General features: G+C 37.3%; 1 protein-coding gene across 1 annotated transcript in view; it reads right to left on the reverse strand.

The window, feature by feature from the left end:
* Positions 1 to 18316, reverse strand: part of LOC106130408 (nephrin) — a 348487-nt gene that overhangs the window by 110523 nt on the left and 219648 nt on the right. The gene's annotated exons all lie outside the window — the stretch shown is intronic.

Below are 18316 nucleotides of genomic sequence, written 5' to 3' on the forward strand. Positions count from 1 at the left end.
AAATATATATTACAGACAACCTTTCTGCCTATTGGAAAGCTACTGCAGTTAAATCAAATACTATTTGACGAAATATTCGTATTGAAATCATTAGTTTTACATTCATTCATGTTTTTTAATGTAGAAAATGTGCATACGTCGACGATTTAAAATTAAGTAATCTATATTTGTAAATTGACATCCGGTGGAAATGCTGCAGTGTAGCTTGTTACGCCGCTTCTTCTACACATGCGCTTTGGAAGCGGCAGTAGTTATAATTAGATTTAAGTGATGTGACGTCAATAAGTGATACCTTGTATCCAATTTTGAAAATAAATCTATTCTGTTCTACAAATTTTTGTATTTACATTTGTATTCCGGAAAAAATCTTAATAATTTACAAATTCCGCAATTGCGGACGGAGGCATGTCCATATTAATATATACGTTTTAGTTCATTGACCCCAATTCAATCTACCTATTCCGATCTCTGGTCATAATATATTCCCAAGCCGCGACAGCGTCGGTTAGCAATAAAACTAATGTATTTAACTCAGAATTGGCACATGGTCACGGTAGGATTTGAACCTGGGCTTCCTACTTTTTATTCAAGCACCATGACCGTTCAACCACTGACGCCTTCAACTAAGACTTTTTTTAATATCAAATTCTAACTTTTGCAACAATTTTCTTTAATTTTTAAAATGTAATTTGACATTGCGAACCGAGTTATGGCCACAGTTAGTGCAAATTAAAGTTTTACGACCCCTCATATTGCTCTCGAGTGTTTTTACTCTGTAATTTTAAAGAGAATTAAAGCAATCATGTTGTAAAGAGTGCAGTTATTTAATAAGTCAGAAATGAGAGCTTTAACGAGGCATAGTCAAGACAGTGTCGGTCCAGAACTAATTGTATTCTCTCTCGTTTTGTCATTAGACTTCCGAAGGTTATTATTAGAAACTAGGTGCACCCTGTGGCTTTACTCTCGTGAGAATTTCGGGATAAACACTATGTGTTTTAATTGGTTATATAAAATGTAAATCATAATGCGTCCAGTAGATTTTTCGTTATAAAGTTACAAACACACACATATCCGCCTACAAACTTTCTCATTTATAATAGTAAGAGTAGGAAGTAAGATTAGTGAAAGATATAAAACATGGTTCGACTGATGTTCTAACATACATTACGGGGTAGACATAGTCCACAGTCTCAAAAATACTGAAAAAACGCATTCAGTGTCAAACAGTTGACAGGTTGTTAGCACCTAAAAAAAGGAATGAAGAGAAGCAGCGTGTAAAGAAATCCTCATTTTATTAGCCTTTCCTTTGATCGCCTTTTACAATCCGCACAAGAAGAAAAGCAGCGTGTACTACGTTTTCAGAAGATCATGACAGCTCTTGCACACATTCACGAGCTAAATATCACAAGACCTTACCGTTAACAAAACCATTTAAAATGACCTATCAACTGTCACACGCAGGTCCAGAATTAATTGGATCCTGGGGTCCTGGTCTCCTGGCCCCTCAATTAACTCACAACTTAGTTAAACTGAACTCTAATGACGTTCTGAAACTAGTCCAATGAGCATTGCTTTAACGAGGTACCGTTAAATGCAACTTTGTTTGCGCGAAACGCTATTAAGTTCTCATCCGTGTGGTTCCCGGCACCAGTACAAAAAAGAATAGGACCACTCCATCTCTTTCCCATGGATGTCGTAAAAGGCTACTAAGGGATTGGGTTAACAAACTTAGGAATCTTTTATTAGGGCGATGGGTTAGCAACCTGTCACTATTTGAATTTCAATTCTATCATTAAGCCAAGTGGTTGAACGTGGCCATTCAGATTTTTCAAGACTGTTGGCTCTGTCTACCCCACAAGGGATATAGATGTGACCATATGTACATACATATGGTCACGTCTATGTCCCTTGTTCTCTTCCGCTTCTTAGATGGTCTTATAATGAAGAAAAAATCAAAAGTAATAAATGTACGTCTTCATGATTTTTTTCGGGACAAATTACACAGATTGTGTTAGCCTCGAAGTAAGTTCGAAACTTGTGTTACGAGATACTAACTGAACGATTACCTGAACCAACTGTACTGTGTAACTGTACCTACAAGAAGCAAGGAATTTAGCGCCATCTACTAAAGGCACCAAAAGCGTCACCTACAAAAGCATATGGGTTTTTCGCAAATCCCAAGGGAACTTAAGTTTTTACCGGGATGAAAAGTACCCTATATTCTTTTCCACACACTTAATTATATACACGCGAAATTCGGATAAAAATTTAAAGGAAATAAGTCATGCCGTGTGGTTCCCGGCACCAATACAAAAAAGAGTAGGACCACTCCATCTCTTTCCTGTGGATGTCGTAAAAGGCGACTAAGGGATAGGCTTACAAACTTGGGATTCTTTTTTAGGCGATGGGCTAGCAACCTGTCACTATTTTAATTTCAATTCTTTTATTAAGCTGAGCAGGGCCTATCAGTCTTTTCAAGACTATTGGCTCTGTCTACCCCGCAAGGGATATAGACGTGACCATATGTATGTATGAAATAAGTCATGCAGCAGGTGCAATTCGCACTTTACCGACAAAGAGGGAAGATCTTACTACTGCCTAGGTTATGCCTGGGGAACTGCGCGAGAGACTGTGGCGACATCTCTACGCCACTCGTCACAACATCCAATCAAAAACAACTACTGTCAATCATTGCGAAGAAATTGACGCGCTCAACCAATAGCAGCGAAGAATTTAAATCGCGATTTCAAAGATTTCACGGATTGGAGCTATATATAAAACCTCCGACACGAAATCGTCGGAGCCGCGGTTCCTCAGGCATATCACCTAGCCTGGCGGAAGATCTTCCCTTTGGTGGCGGTCGAGCCGAATCATCGCTCATTCATTGCATCTACATTCCAACCCGTGTAAACTTTGTTTGCGCGATTTAGACACTCCGCTGCTATTGGCTGATGGCGCAGCATGCTTCTCTGCGATTGGTTGACTCGTATCGCTCTGAGGAGCTTTCCCCACAGTCGTAAACTAAGTATTTTACGTTCATTGCGTTTTAAAGACAGTAACTCTCAGCTTGATACCATTATGCAAAACAATACCATAAAATATCGTCAAGCGTGAGTCGGTTATAAGAATTAAAGTCTCGTTATTGAATGAACGAATGAAAGCACAGCGACGGTATGCTAGGAGAGTGTGATTAGCGCGAGATGATCGCTGATGATGAACGTATCTTGATCAAATTAAGGACGTCCTGGTAATAAAGGGTCAGGTCAAGAGTACCCGAAACCGCCGAGCTTGCATGAAGAGAGTTATGAATGTAGATGAAGCAAAGGAAGTGTGCAGAGATTGTGGCAAGTGGAAAGATGTAGTCTCTGAATACCCCTCCGGGAAAGAGGCGTGATTCTATGTTATGTTATGTTATGATTGCTGAGAAACATGCATACATACAAACATACTAATGAAGCCTCATTTCATTGACCAAAAATCAGTCATACGTATTTTATTTAGGTTTAACAAATAAATAATTAAAATGAACTCAAATTAAAACTATAGCTAAAACTATTTATAAGAAGAGAGTTTCAAAAACGTTTTATTTTATTCATTGTAATAGCATTATAAATACAATGTAGACAACGGCGCTACCACCAACCGACAAATTAATTCAGAATATGTTAATTCTATTTTTATAGCATCTCAATGTTCATAATGTGACCACGAAATGCAACATAAAATGGTTTGTTCTAGGTGTCTTAACTTGTTTCATACATAAAATCACGCCTCATTCCCCGTGGGATAGGCAGAGATAAGTAAATAAATAAATATATACGGGACGAATTACACAGATTGAGTTAGCCTCGAAGTAAGTTCGAGACTTGTGTTACGAGATACTAACTCAACGATACTATATTTTATAATACATACTTATATAGTTCTTTTCTCATCATGCCCTTGCTGGGATTCGAACCTGCGCCCGCTGCGCCACAGAGGCCGTCAACAGAGATAACATACTTTCAATTGTTTCATTAGCTAACCGAATAATTTAATCTATACTAATATTATAAAGTTGAAGAGTTAGTTTGTTTGTACGCGCTAATCTCACGAACTACTGGTTCGAATTGAAAAATTCTTTTTGTGTTGAATAGACCATTTATCGAGAAAGGCTTTAGGCTATATAACATCACGCTGCAACTATAAGGAGCAAAGAAATAACGGAATTGAGGGCTTCAATGATGCCCAAAATAACTACCCACGCGGACGAAGACGCGGGCACAGCTAGTGTAATATAATAAACAAGATTAAATGGCATTATAGGTAACAATAAAATAAGCTATAAGTCAGCCTTTGTACTATCTCTGTCTGTTTTCTGCTGTTTTGTATGTTTTACTCTTGTGGTGCAATAAAGAGTTTTATCTATCTATCTAATAAAGAGTTTCAATAAGTATCATCCTGAGGAAACATGCGTATTTAACAATTGGATAAGTAAACATGCCGTAATAAATAAAAATAAATAAATAATAAATAAATATATACGGGACAAATTACACTGATTGAGTTAGCCTCGAAGTAAGTTCGAAACTTGTGTTACGAGATACTAACTCAACGATACTATATTTTATAATAAATACTTATATAGATAAACATCCAAGACTCAGGCCAATCAGAAAAAGTTCTTTTCTCATCATGCCCTGACCGGGATTCGAACCCGGGACCTCTGGTGTCACAGACAAGCGTACTACCGCTGAGCCACAGAAGCCGCCAATATAAGTTATATTCCCCTGCAAAGGTTGCAGAAGTTAGGAGTAGCTCCAATCCAGGATTCATAGTCAAAGGCATACCCCGGGCTCCTCTCCAGAATGGGGAGGATGCAACCGGGACTCAAGCCAGTAAGAAAAATATTTTATGTTCTTCTGTCTGTACATAGTCGGAAATAATTAAATTTTGCTTAGATTAGCGCTTTACTATACGCTTATCTGAATAATCATTTTAAACAATACTATCTGGTTTTATGTCCAATTTATAGCGTTGATTTCTCGTAAACTGTGTAAGATATCTTCTTTGAGATTAAGGAGGGCGTCAGATAATGGAAATTTATTCGCGTTGATAATTTTATTTGCGAGAGTCACTGTAAATTACTCGTTATTCGTTGATGTATAAAGTAATAATGTTTCTTACTTACAGTTAAGGTGTTACGTTGATTTTAAACCGACTGAAAAGGAAGGGTTATACTTTCCGTACTTACCTTGATCAAATCGGAGACGTTCTAGAAAAAGGTCAGGTCAAGAGTACCCGAAACCGACGAGCTTGCATGAAGAGAGTTATGAATGTGGATGAAGCGAAGGACGAATCCCAAGTTTAACTTTATAACTAATCCCACAGTCGCCTTTAACGACATCCATGGGAAAGAAATGGAGTGGTCCTATTCTATAGTGCCGAAACCACACGGCATAACCACAAGGAAAACATTATTTTGCAAGATTTTTTTTTAATCATAGAAATCGAATTCGCCGAACTTGCATGAAGTGAGTTATGAATATGGATGAAGCGAAGGAAGTATGCAGAGATCGTGCCAAGTGGAAAGATGTTGTCTCTGCCTACCCCTCCGGGAAAAAGGGCGTGATTTTATGTAATGTTATGTATTTTTTTTTGCACTAAGTAATGAAAGTTTACCCGTGAATTTATTACGCTATGAACGGGACGCCCGTTCATTACGGTAAAATTCATTAGGTATTTTTTAATATTCGTCAGTTTGTTTATCTTCGGTCAAATTAATTTTCCTGAAAAAGTAATAATACCTTTTAATAATATTTTTCTTTAATAAAAAAGGCAAATATTAAAGGTTTCATTTAGTTACGGCCAAATTATTTCACAGACATAGCTTAACTCGACGGCCTCTGTAGCGCAGCGGTAGTACGCTTGCCTGTGACACCGGAGGTCCCGGGTTCGAATCCCGGCCAGGGCATGATGAGAAACGCACTTTTTCTGATTGGCCTGAGTCTTGGATGTTTATCTATATAAGTATTTATTATAAAATATAGTATCGTTGAGTTAGTATCTCGTAACACAAGTCTCGGACTTACTTCGAGGCTAACTCAATCTGTGTAATTTGTCCCGTATATATTTATATTATTTATATTTATATTATATTTAACTTGGGATTCTTCTTGTAGGCGATGGGCTAGCAACCTGTCACTGTTTGCGTCTTAATTACATCAAGTCATGCAACTCTGCACGTGGCCTTTTAGACTGTTGGCTCTGTCTACCCCGCAAGGGACATAGACGTGACTATATGTGTGTATGTTTAATAGATAACTTTAATCTGAATGCACTCGTAAATAAAAATTAACGCATTAATTAAATATGTGTGGTCGAAATTGCGAATACTAGGGTCAGCCGGATGCCGTGCGGTTCCCGACATTTTAGAATAGGAATACTCCATCTATCCCCCGGATATCGTAAAAGACGACTAAGAGAAAAGCTAATTTTCCTTGTAGGCGATAGGCTAGCAACCTGTCACTATTTGAATCTCAATTACATCATTGAGCCATACAGCTGAATGTGACCTTCAGTCTTAAGGACCGTTGGCTCTGTCTACCCCGCAAGGGATACATATGGCGGGAAAGGTAATTAAATAACGGAATACTTTGTTCTACGTGACTTTAGTCCTTTAATATTTCAGTTTATGCCTTGTACCATACAATATTTAATTTTCTGACACTCGATTCAGCTTTCAAGGGGGATGCACGGTACAAAATGACTTAAGTAACATCATTAGGAGAATAACTCAGCTCGTGAAGAAGAGTAAGAATTTTAGATCATTTGTATATTAATTTTTATCATTATCATCGTCTTGCATACGTCTTTCGCTTCATCCACAATCTTCATGCAAGTTCGGCGGTTTTGGCTACTCTCGGTCTGAGTTTACACAAGAACGTTTTTGACTGAATACGGTATATGAGAAGATGTAGTCTCTGCCTATCCCTCCTGGAAAAAGGATTGATTTAATGTATGTATATATGCTGGCCCATTGCCTAAAAGAAGAATCCCATGTTTATCAGAATGATGACACTAAATATCGGGTCTTTTCCGGCGGCGTTAAATCACTTTATCTACTACATAAAACTATAATCCGTTATGCAGTTTTAAAGATCTAAACATAGGTACATACATACACAGGAACAGACGCGGAAATCTACTTTGCTTTGCACTATCTATACATACTTTTATATAATGCTTCAGCTTTTTGTTTGTTTGTTTGAACGCGCTAATCTCAGGAATTACTGGTTCGAATTGAAAAATTCTTTTTGTGTTGAATAGACCATTTATAGGCTTTAGGCTATATAACATCACGCTGCAACCATTAAGAGCGAAGAAATAATGGAAAATGTGAAAAAACGGGGAAAATTATTCATCTTTGATACCCAAAATAAGTATTCCACGCGAACGAAGTCGCGGGCACAGCCAGTCTTACACATTTGATCAGCTGTAAGTGCCTTCTTTCTTTCTTTTCAAGTTTGTTAAATTGGCTCTGTCTACCCCGCAAGGGATACAGATGTCGTTACATTTTTGGTACATTTTGAGTGTGATTTTAAGTATGTTATTTCAACCGTTCGACTGCTAGAAATGACGCAAAATTCTCGTTGCATTTCGTAATGTCGAAATGAACAGAAATATCCAACCATACGTTGCGATATGCACAGGTCAGGTCCTAAGGGGTTAATGTAACAAAATGTGTGAAATATGTAAATTTTATTGTGAAAGCTAAAACAGTGAGGTGTTATAGCACTGCGGTGGTACTAAACGCCATTTATATGGTGAAGTAATCCAGGTTTTAACATGGGGTAAATGGGAACGCGTCGAAAAATACGATCCAATTAAAATGTTGCTTTTGGACCCATTTTTAATCCTACTTATAATATAAATGCGAAAGTTTGTGAGTCTGTCACTATGGATGTTTGTCACTCTTTTACGCAAAAACTACTGAAGAGATTACGATGAAATTTGATATGTAGGTAGCTGAAAACGCAGAATAACATATAGGTTACTTTTTATCCCGGAGTTCCTGCGGGTTTTATTCCACGCCGAAGGAATCGCAGGCGGCCTCTTGTAAATAATAAATAAATATACACAGGACAAATTGCACATATTGAGTTAGCCTCGAATTAAATTCGTGTTACGAGATACTAACTCAACGATACCTACTATATTTTATAGTAAATACTTATATAGAAACTAGCGACCCGCCCCGGCTTCGCACGGGTGCAAAATTCGGAAAAAATGTATTATGTATTATACAATAAATAATACTTAGTACATTATTTTTATAAATCCTGTAAGGTTAAGCCTGCGTACGCAATGTATAATAATAGTATAATTTACGACACCACACTAGAAACCCTGAAAATAACAGTATTTCTCCATTATTTAATAGATGTTATTATACATAAAAACCTTCCTCTTGAATCACTCTACCTGTTACAAAAAACCGCATCAAAATCCGTTGCGTAATTTTAAAGATTTAAGCATACAGACAAACAGACTAAAATAGCGACTTTGTTTTATACTATGTACTTAGTGATTAAACAATTTCGCAATCGCTACATAGTATAAAACCAAGTCGCTTCCTGCATCTGTATCTTTGTCTTTCATGTATGTCTGCTTAAATCTTTAAAACTATTAAAGTTTTTATTTTTATAGAGTAATTGAAGAGGAAGGTTTGAATTTAAAAATGCTACCCGTGCGAAGCCGATGATTTTATTTTTTTGTAATTTTGACAGATATATATGTTCCTTGCGGGGTAAACAGAGCCAACAGTCTCGAAAAGACTAATTAGTCACGTTCAGCTGTTTGGCTTAATGATATAATCGAGATTCAAAGAGAGACAGGTTGCTAGCCCATCCCTGAAATAAGAATCCCAAGTTTATAAGCCTATCCCTTAGTAGGGTTTTATGACATCAATGGGAAAGAGATGGAGTGGTCATATTCTTTTTTCTATTGGTGCCGATAACCACATGGTTTTTGAGTTTGAAGTAAAAGTAGTAGGTATCAAATGAAAGGGGCAAACTAATGGATGTTTGTTTTTTTCGTGTAAAATAAAAATAACATTGTATTCTTTTCATAGTTCGACGAAAATATTTAATTTCAGAAGGGGGGTGAAACGAAATGTTTTAATTTGGCCGGCGAAAAATCTCGTTATTGTATCTGGTAAATTCTGGCCAGTTTGAAGTTAATTGCATCCGGGCAGCAGCGGTTCAAAAATGGAACAAATTATTTAACTCTTTCAAAAACGCCGACTGTCAAATGACATTTTAATTTATTTTTTGGTTTCTTTTGACCCACATTTCATAAAGCGGTTTAAAGAGGCCATATTAATTAGCAGAGCGTCCCTTCATTTTAATTTCGTTCAATTTTTCCTAAGTATGAAATTCATGAAGCTGTACAAAGTTGAGACGTTCTGAGAAAAATATAATTATGTCTGAGTAATTTGCTCGTTCTGTTTGTGCCGTGTGGTTCCCGGCACCAATACAAAAATAAATAGGACTACTCCATCTCTTTCCCATGGATGTCGTAAAAGGCGATTAAGGGATAGGCAAGTTTGTAACTTGAGATTCTTTTTTAGGCGATGTGCTAGCAACCTGTCACTATTTAAATCTTAATTCTATCATTAAGCCAAATAGATGAACGTGGAAATTCAGTCTTTTCAAGACTGTTGGCTCTGTCTATCCCGCAAGGGACATAGACTTGACCATATATATGTATGTATGTTTTTGAAACTAGCTATTGCCTGGAGCGTAGCTTGGAGTTGAAATTTTGAAAAATTTTACTTTTAATGCCTATAATTGAAAATTTATTTTATTGAAATATAATATAAAAAAGTGCCTGCGAAGGACTTTTTCCTGAATTTATTATTGATTATGATTATCAGTCGTTTCTAAACTGTTGGCTCTTTCAACCCCGGAAAGGAAAAAAACGTGATTATGTATGTAAATCTAAAAAAACGTCCGTTCTGAGAAGTTACAGAACATAAACAAACACACATACACACATAACCACCACTCTTCTGATACTTGTTTAAAACAACAAGCAATTAATTTCGTTCCAGTATTATAAAAGTTTATAAATCTATAAATAATTAATTGAAGAAACCCACAAAGCATGCACAGTTAAGAGAAAGCGACTATTCAAGACACATTATTTGTATAGAGTGCGTCCATAAATCTAACGAACTAAGTCTTTCTGATTGCATGTGTGCGCTAAACTCGAAACGTGTGCGCTAAATTGACGAATCGTATGCACTTATCTCGAAAAGTTCTCGAACTCGAATAACTTTTCGAGATGCGTGAGAGAGAGAGACGAGACAGTGCCGTGTGGTTACCGGCACCAATAAAAAAAGAATAGGACCACTCCATCTCGTTCCCATGGATGTCGTAAAAGGCGACTAAGGGGTAGGCTTATAAATTTGCGATACTTCGATGATGATCGAGCGATGGGCTAGCAAACTGCCACTATTTAAATCTCAATTCTATCATTAATCCAATCAGCTGAACGTGGCCTTTAAGACTGTTGGCTCTGTCTACCCCATTGGATATAGACGTGATTATATGTTCTCGTTTGACAATACAATGGGTTCAAATCCCGGCCAGGGCATGATGAGAAAAGAACTTTCTCTGATTAGCCTGGGTCTTGGATGTTTATCTATACCTATAAGTATGTATTATAAAATATAGTATCGTTGAGTTAGTATCTCGTAACACAAGACTCGAACTTACTTCGAGGCTAACTCAATCTGTGTAATTTGTCCCGTATATATTTATTTATTTATTATTTTTATCATTAAACTTATCAGCAGAACGTCGCCTATCAGTCTTTACAAGACTGTCGGCTCTATTCCCCGCGAGGGATATAGACGTGATTATACAGGGTGACTTTTAATTCAACTGCATAAATTTAACTGTTAAGTGTACTCATCTAAAGGATATTTAAAAACGTTGAAAGAAAAATATCGGTTCATATTTCTGAAAGTAGGAAAAAATTAAAGTATCAAAATCTACGATCCTAAATACGTCATATCACCCCGGGCGGCGGAAAAGCGACGCGTAATATTCAGAGGTCAACGACACAATTCATTCAGAGCTGAGCGATCATGACAACTCTGTACTTTACTTGATCTTGATACTAGAAAAATAATTTATTTTTCAGACATTTATTTTCATGTTTAGTTTTATTTTCTTTTTGTAGTATTGGTATTTAATAAAGCGTGTGACGTAGTTTTTGAGAGTTTTTTAAATGTGAAAATGATGACGTTTAATATAAATAAAAATAGGCTCAAACGGCTCAGAAGCATGGGTATAGTCTATGTTTAAAAGGATGCAGTTGTTTTAAATGTCACCCTGTATGTACTCGTGTGGCAATGCGCGCTCTTCTCAACGTTCGACAGTTACTCTGTGGGTCCGATACTATCATCAATCAACTGTTAATTTGTTTTGATTTAAACCCAACCATTATTGGACTGGGATTTATTGTGTGTATCAAATAACGTTCCGTTTTTAGTTAATCACGAAAAGGTATTTCCGATTTGTTAAGTTTTGATTTAAAATGTTTCATAACATCATTGTTATTTGAATACTAACTGTGCCCGCGACTCTGTCCGCGTGGAATAATTATTTTAGGCATAATTGAATAATTTTCTCCGTTTTTTTCACATTTTTCATTATATCTTCGCTCTTTATAGATGCAGGGCGATGTTATATAGCCCAAAACCTTCCTCAATAAATAGTCTATTCGACGCGAATTTTTCAATTCGAACCAGTAGTTTCTGCGATTAGGGCGTTCAAACAAACAAACTCTTCAGCTATATAATATTAGTATAGATTGAAACGATAAAATCGACAATAACTCAATGTACTACTCTGTCAAGAAAGTAGCAGGAAAAGATCAATAATACACAAACTGTTTGTTATTCATCCAAATTTATTTTATCACCTTCAAAATATGCTCCTTTAGAAACGATACACTTACGCCAACGAATAATCCAATCATCAAAACATTTTTTAAACGCTGTTTCCGGAATTGAGGTCAGTTCTCGCCGCGAATTCTCTTTTATGTCTTCTACCGATTGAAAACGGGTGCCACGAAGTGGTAATTTGAGTTTAGGAAAAAGAAAAAAGTCGGCTGGAGCCATATCTGGTGAATATGGTGGTTGCTCGATGGTATTTGTTGAGTGTTTGGTTAAAAATTCGTTCACAATGATGGCCTTGTGCGAAGGTGCATTATCATGGTGCAAAATCCAAGAATTTTCTTTACACAAATCTGGCCTTTTTCGTCGGATTTGCTCTCTTAAACGCCGCATAACACTCAAATAATATTCCTTATTTACCGTTTGACCTTCCGGCAAGAATTCCGAGTGCACAACACCGCGATAGTCAAAGAAAACAGTCAACATGACTTTGACTTTTGAACGACTTTGGCGTGGTTTTTTCGGTTTCGGTTCAGTTGGAAGGCGCCACTCCGAAGCTTGTTGACTAGTTTGCATGTCAAACTCGTAAACCCACGTCTCGTCACCAGTAACAATGCGTTTCATGAATGTTGGGTCGGAATTGACTCGTTCTAGCATGTCCTCAGCGACTCTCATGCGATTGAGTTTTTGAAAAAAATTCAGGTCTTTTGGGACTAGCCGAGCGGCAACATGTTTCATACCCAAATTATTAGTTAAAATGGTACGGATCGACTCGTGAGATACAGAAAGTTCGGTGGCTATCTCTCTCAAAGTTGAATGAGGATTTTCAGTCACTATTTCCTTCACTTTTGCGATGTTAACTTCAGTTGCAGACGTTGATGGCCTACCAGAGCGAGGCAAATCTTCCATCAAATCTCGACCGCTTTTGAACGCTTTGTACCACTCATAAGCACGAGTTTTTGATAAAGTCGATTCACCGTAAGCCTTCTGTAACATTTTCAGTGACTCCGAACACGATATTCCATTGGCAATGCAAAATTTAAGACAAACTCTTTGTTCGATGTTTTTATCCATTATGAAATTAGCAATACACACTAGATATGATATAACTAAAAATAGCACTGTATTTAATGTAAACAACAGATGCAACTCAAACTCCGCGCCAAAATGGAAAACAGTTGTGCCAATCTAACAACAACAAAAAAAAACAAAAATTTGAATTTGGAACCATAAATAAATAATCCATTCCCGATACTTTTCTGACTGAATGTAAGTGCCAACCAAAAACCCAATCCGGCCCGGTAATTAATTTTCATATATTAATAATGACGAATGCCAACCCTTACCTTACTTAATCATAAGGGACGCCCTAATTTTATGCTCGGAAAGGTCCGCAAATAATCTGTTTTAGTTTCAGCACCAAAATAATGAGGGTAAAGAAGTAAATCACCAAGCATTAGTCTTTTTACTGAAAAAATTTATAATATTAGTATAGATAAATAAAAAGTTCCGTGTGATTCCAGGCGCTTAAGAATAGAACCACTCCTTTTCATGGATGTCGTAATAAGCGACGAAGGGTAAGGCTTATAAACTTGTGATTCTGTTTTGGGCAATGGGCTAGCAACCTATCAGTATTTGAATCTCAATTCCATCATAAAGCCTTTGCAAATATTTTTTTTCCTCTTATACCAACGTAGTAGAAATTCATCAATTGGTTTAAATTTCTTTTTTATAATAATTGTAGTGCGTTCGACCTCAATCTGATTGGTGGTAAGCAAGATGAGGCCTAAGGTGGTGTACGCAAATTCAAATAATGCTCATTCACTTTGACCTTGAAAATTCCCGAGTTGTATGTTTCGGGGAGGAGAGGTTTTACATACATATGTACATACATATGTACATATGGTCACGTCTATATCCCTTGCGGGGTAGACAGAGCCAACAGTCTTGAAAGACTTAATGGCCACGTTCAGCTATTTGGCTTAATGATAGAATTGAGTTTCAACTAGTGACAGGTTGCTGGCCCATCGCCTAAAAAGAATCGCAAGTTTGTAAGCCTATCCCTTAGTCGCCTTTTACGACATCCATGGGAAAGAGATGGAGTGGTCCTATTCTTTTTTGTATTGGTGCCGGGAACCACACGGCATAAGAGAGGTTTTACTTCTGCATTTTCCATATTTTACAATGTGGATATAAAGTTTGAAACTCTATATCAAACATACAGTTTCAGTAAAGGCTCCGGTTATTTGTACTATGTAAAATATGGTCCTTTTGTAAAACTAAACGGATGATTAGGGGTGATATATCTACGTAATGTTAACATGATATAAATTATGAATTTCATTAAAACATATCACACGTGCCGTGTGGACCCCAGCACTAGAGAGGACCATTTCATCTCTTTGGCCATGGATGTCGTAAAAGGCGACTAAGGGTATGTCTAATATACTTGGGATTCATATTATCCAGACACTTAATTATATTCACGTATTATTTCAAGAAGTATGACTGTGTAGATCACCCTTGAAGAGGTAACAAACAAACAAACAAACTTACTTTTGCATTTATAATATTGTTTTAAAATGAGATAATGTTATTGAGATTCAAATAGTGATAATCACTTCGTATTTTGGCTATATGTATGTTTGCGACATCAAAGACTGTTATCCTATAATGCTTTACATACAATATAGTCAAAATAGGGACGACTAAGGACGTCCCGGCAAAGGGTCAGGTCAAGAATACCCAAAACCGCCGAGTTTGCATAAATAGAGTTATGAAAGTGGATGAAGCGAAGGAAGTATGCAGAGATCGTGGCAAATGAAAAGATGTAGTCTCTGCCTACCTCTCCGGGAAAAAGGACTGATTTTATGTATAGTCAAAATTAGCGAACAGACAGTCATCTGTCACTAATTAGCGTCACCATGAGGAACTAATAATTTGAGTCACAACTTCTGAACTGGAGTGTCCATTTTCAACCAGCCAGTGTTTAATGTTTGAAGCTGTTAGGCTAATTGAAGTTGAAAAGGTTTAATGTAAATTATTTGCTTATTATATAATTGTGCCGTGTGATTTACTTTTGCATTTCAGAATAGAACCACTCATCCATACTGTTACATCCAGTAACAAACATCCATACTGACATATAAACTTTCGCATTTATAATATAAGTAGGATTATATAAACAAAAAATTCATTATATTAAAAGGATTTGTTGCCAAAACGGTTAAAGTTCACGAAAAAGACAATTTATGTCGATAATCCCTCAGTTCCTTCAACTTAAGCTGCATGTACACTCAACAGCGTGTAAAGGAACACAGTTTCATGACAATCTAGCCGTTATTCCACTGGTATAAGAGTCACTTTGGTGCGAGTCGATATTCGGCAGACTGTACTTTGGCAAACTATCGGATTTGCGGATTCTGTGAAACTAACACCGAACTTGTAAGATGTCGAGGGAAATCTGAGGTCGGGTCCCAGTGACAGCGATAAAAACGGTTACCCAAAAAGGCAAGTGCCGTGTGGTTCCAAGCACTTTAGTATAGAACTTTATGAATATTTTTTAATTCAATTAAAAGTCTTTATGCAAGTTCGGCGGTTTCGGGTACTTTTGACCTGACCCTATACCAGGACGTCCTTAATTTGATCAAGATACGTTCGTCTAGGTCTTACCACTCCGACCTTTCCCTCCACACTCTCCTTGTATATCTGCTTAGTCAACCTGCTAGAGAGAGAGAGAGAGAGAGCTGCTTAGAGAGTTATGAATGTGGATGAAGCGTAGGAAATATGCAGAGATCGCGGCAAGTGGAAAGAGGTAGTCTCTGCCTACCCCTCCGGGAAAGAGGCGTGATTTTATGTATGTTAAAATCTTAATTGCATATGATATCATCACTTGAATTACAGTTACTGCTTAGGTACAATATTAAACCTTGCTGTTGCTTCCCATGGATGTCGTAAAACGCGACTAAGGGATAGGCTAAATAACTAGGGATTCTTCGTGTAGGTGATGAGTTAGCAACCTTTCACTTTTTGAATTTCAATTCAATCACTTAGCCTAAGCCGAACGTGGCAAGTATTCGTTACTTTTTGTACATACCTACATACATACATAAAATCACGCCTCTTTCCCGGAGGGGTAGGCAGAGACTACATCTTTCCACTTACTACGATCTCTGCATACTTCCTTCGCTTCATCGACATTCATTCTCTTCATGCAAGCTCGGCGGTTTCGGGTACTCTTGACTTGATTTGATCAAGATACGTTCGTCTAGGCTTTCCCACTCCGACCTTTTTGTAAGTAGTGTTTTATGTAGATGGTTATACATTCTGTGGCGGGGCCGACGATTCCGCTCAAACGCCACGGAAGATCTTCTGCCAGGCTAGCTGTTATGCCTGGAGAACCACTCCACACGGCACGGCACAACGATATTGAGTCAGACGTTGTATTCATCCTACAATCCGTGAAATATTTGTAATCGCGATTTAGACTCTACACTGCTATTGGCTGAGCGCGTCGTTTTCTTCGCCACGATTGACAGTTAGTGCGTGACATTAGTGATTTAGTGATGTCGCCTTATTTGCTATTTGTTGATGGCGCTAAAATCAAAATAAAAATGCTGGTAGAAACTTTTCTTATAAATAGTCGCTGCAATTCGTACCACACCCCACTGCAAGTTAAACCATCATAGAGGGCGTTCAGCCTCCCTGCTCATCAAATATTCAGAGCCGCACTAATTGAAACAACGCTTCTCTGTCAAAATGGTGTACCCTATGTTTCTTCAGCGAATTGTTTGTACGTGAGTCTATGTTAAGAAGATTTATGTACGAAGTACTCAGGGATCAGAATACCACCACCACGACTCCAACGACCTTCCAATGATCGTCGCCGAGACAGTGACGTCATTAAGTGGTACACCTTGTATCCAATTTTGAAAATTTATTCTATTCTTTAAACAAATTTGAAGTATATATACGGGACAAATTACACAGATTGAGTTAGCCTCGAAGTAAGTTCGAAACTTGTGTTACGAGATACTAACTCAACGATACTATATTTTATAATAAATACTTTATATACATAAACATCCAAGACCCAGGCCAATCAGAAAAAGTTCTTTTCTCATCATGCCATTACCGGGACTCGAACTCGGGACCTGAGATTCAAATTGTGACAGGATCGTTACCAAGGCAAGCAGAGAGAAGAATAAAATACATAAATACAATCACGCCTATATCTTCTGCGGGGTAGACAGAGCCAACAGTCTCGCTGAAAGACTGAAAGGCCACATTCAATTGATAGAATTGAGATTCAAATAGTGACAGGTTGTTTAAAAATCAACAAGCGATTACCAACCGAAAATGTATGTGTGTGTGTATTTGTAATACCCTAACTCCAAAACTTAAGCAATATTCAGTAGCGCGCTGTACAAACTGAAACTGCATATTTTAGACTTCCTCAAGTTGAAATTGTTTTAGCAAAGCTATTCCAAATTCTGACGTATTCATTAAGCAGTTTGCTACATGCATAGACTTATATAACGCTTGCACTGGACAGCAAGGATGAGGTAGTAGTTATAATTAGATTTAAGTGATGTGACGTCAATAAGTGATACCTTGTATCCAATTTTGTTTTGAAAATAAACCTATTCTATTCTAACGGAAAAAGAATATAATAACCACTGTTCAACAAACAGAGAAATAAAACAAAAAATATACAGTGAATTTAAATACGGTTATCAACGGAAATTTTAGCATTTATTTTCATGATGTAATTTAGCTTTAGTAAATTTTAGCATTTATTTTCATGATGTAATATTTAGCTTTAGTAAATTTTAGCATTTATTTTCATGATGTAATTTAGCTTTAGTAAGTATCCATTTGAATTATTTTAGTGATCTGAAATAAATAAAAATAAATCAGAAATTATAAATTTGTAACGCTAATGAAGCCTTCAAATACTGACGAGTAAGACTTGATTCATATGAGTATGTGGTAGTATGTGTATAAAATTCAACGTTAAATTTTTATGATAAAATTTTAAATCACCAATTTCAGGCAAATAGCAAAAACAGAATCATTAAAGTTACGTTTTTATGCCAATGCCAATCTAAGGTCTGCCGCGCCGATGGATGCATGGCTAGGGGCGAGCCTAGTCTCGAGCGTGCCACTTCCGCCATGGGGTTGGGCGACCCCCAGGTAATGGCTAGCCTTACCCTGGCATGCGGGGCTCTGCTGGGGCGGACAAAATTGTTCCCTTGCGTCTCGTGGGAATCGCATGGATGCAAATTTTTTGAAAGAGCACCTAAATGGCGGCGATGGTGTCCGCACCCCATCACGTCTCGTTCCCGGCGGGAGCGGTATGCGGTCTGC

This window comes from Amyelois transitella, chromosome 27 (genome assembly GCF_032362555.1).
Source record: "Amyelois transitella isolate CPQ chromosome 27, ilAmyTran1.1, whole genome shotgun sequence".
NCBI lineage: Eukaryota > Metazoa > Arthropoda > Insecta > Lepidoptera > Pyralidae > Amyelois > Amyelois transitella.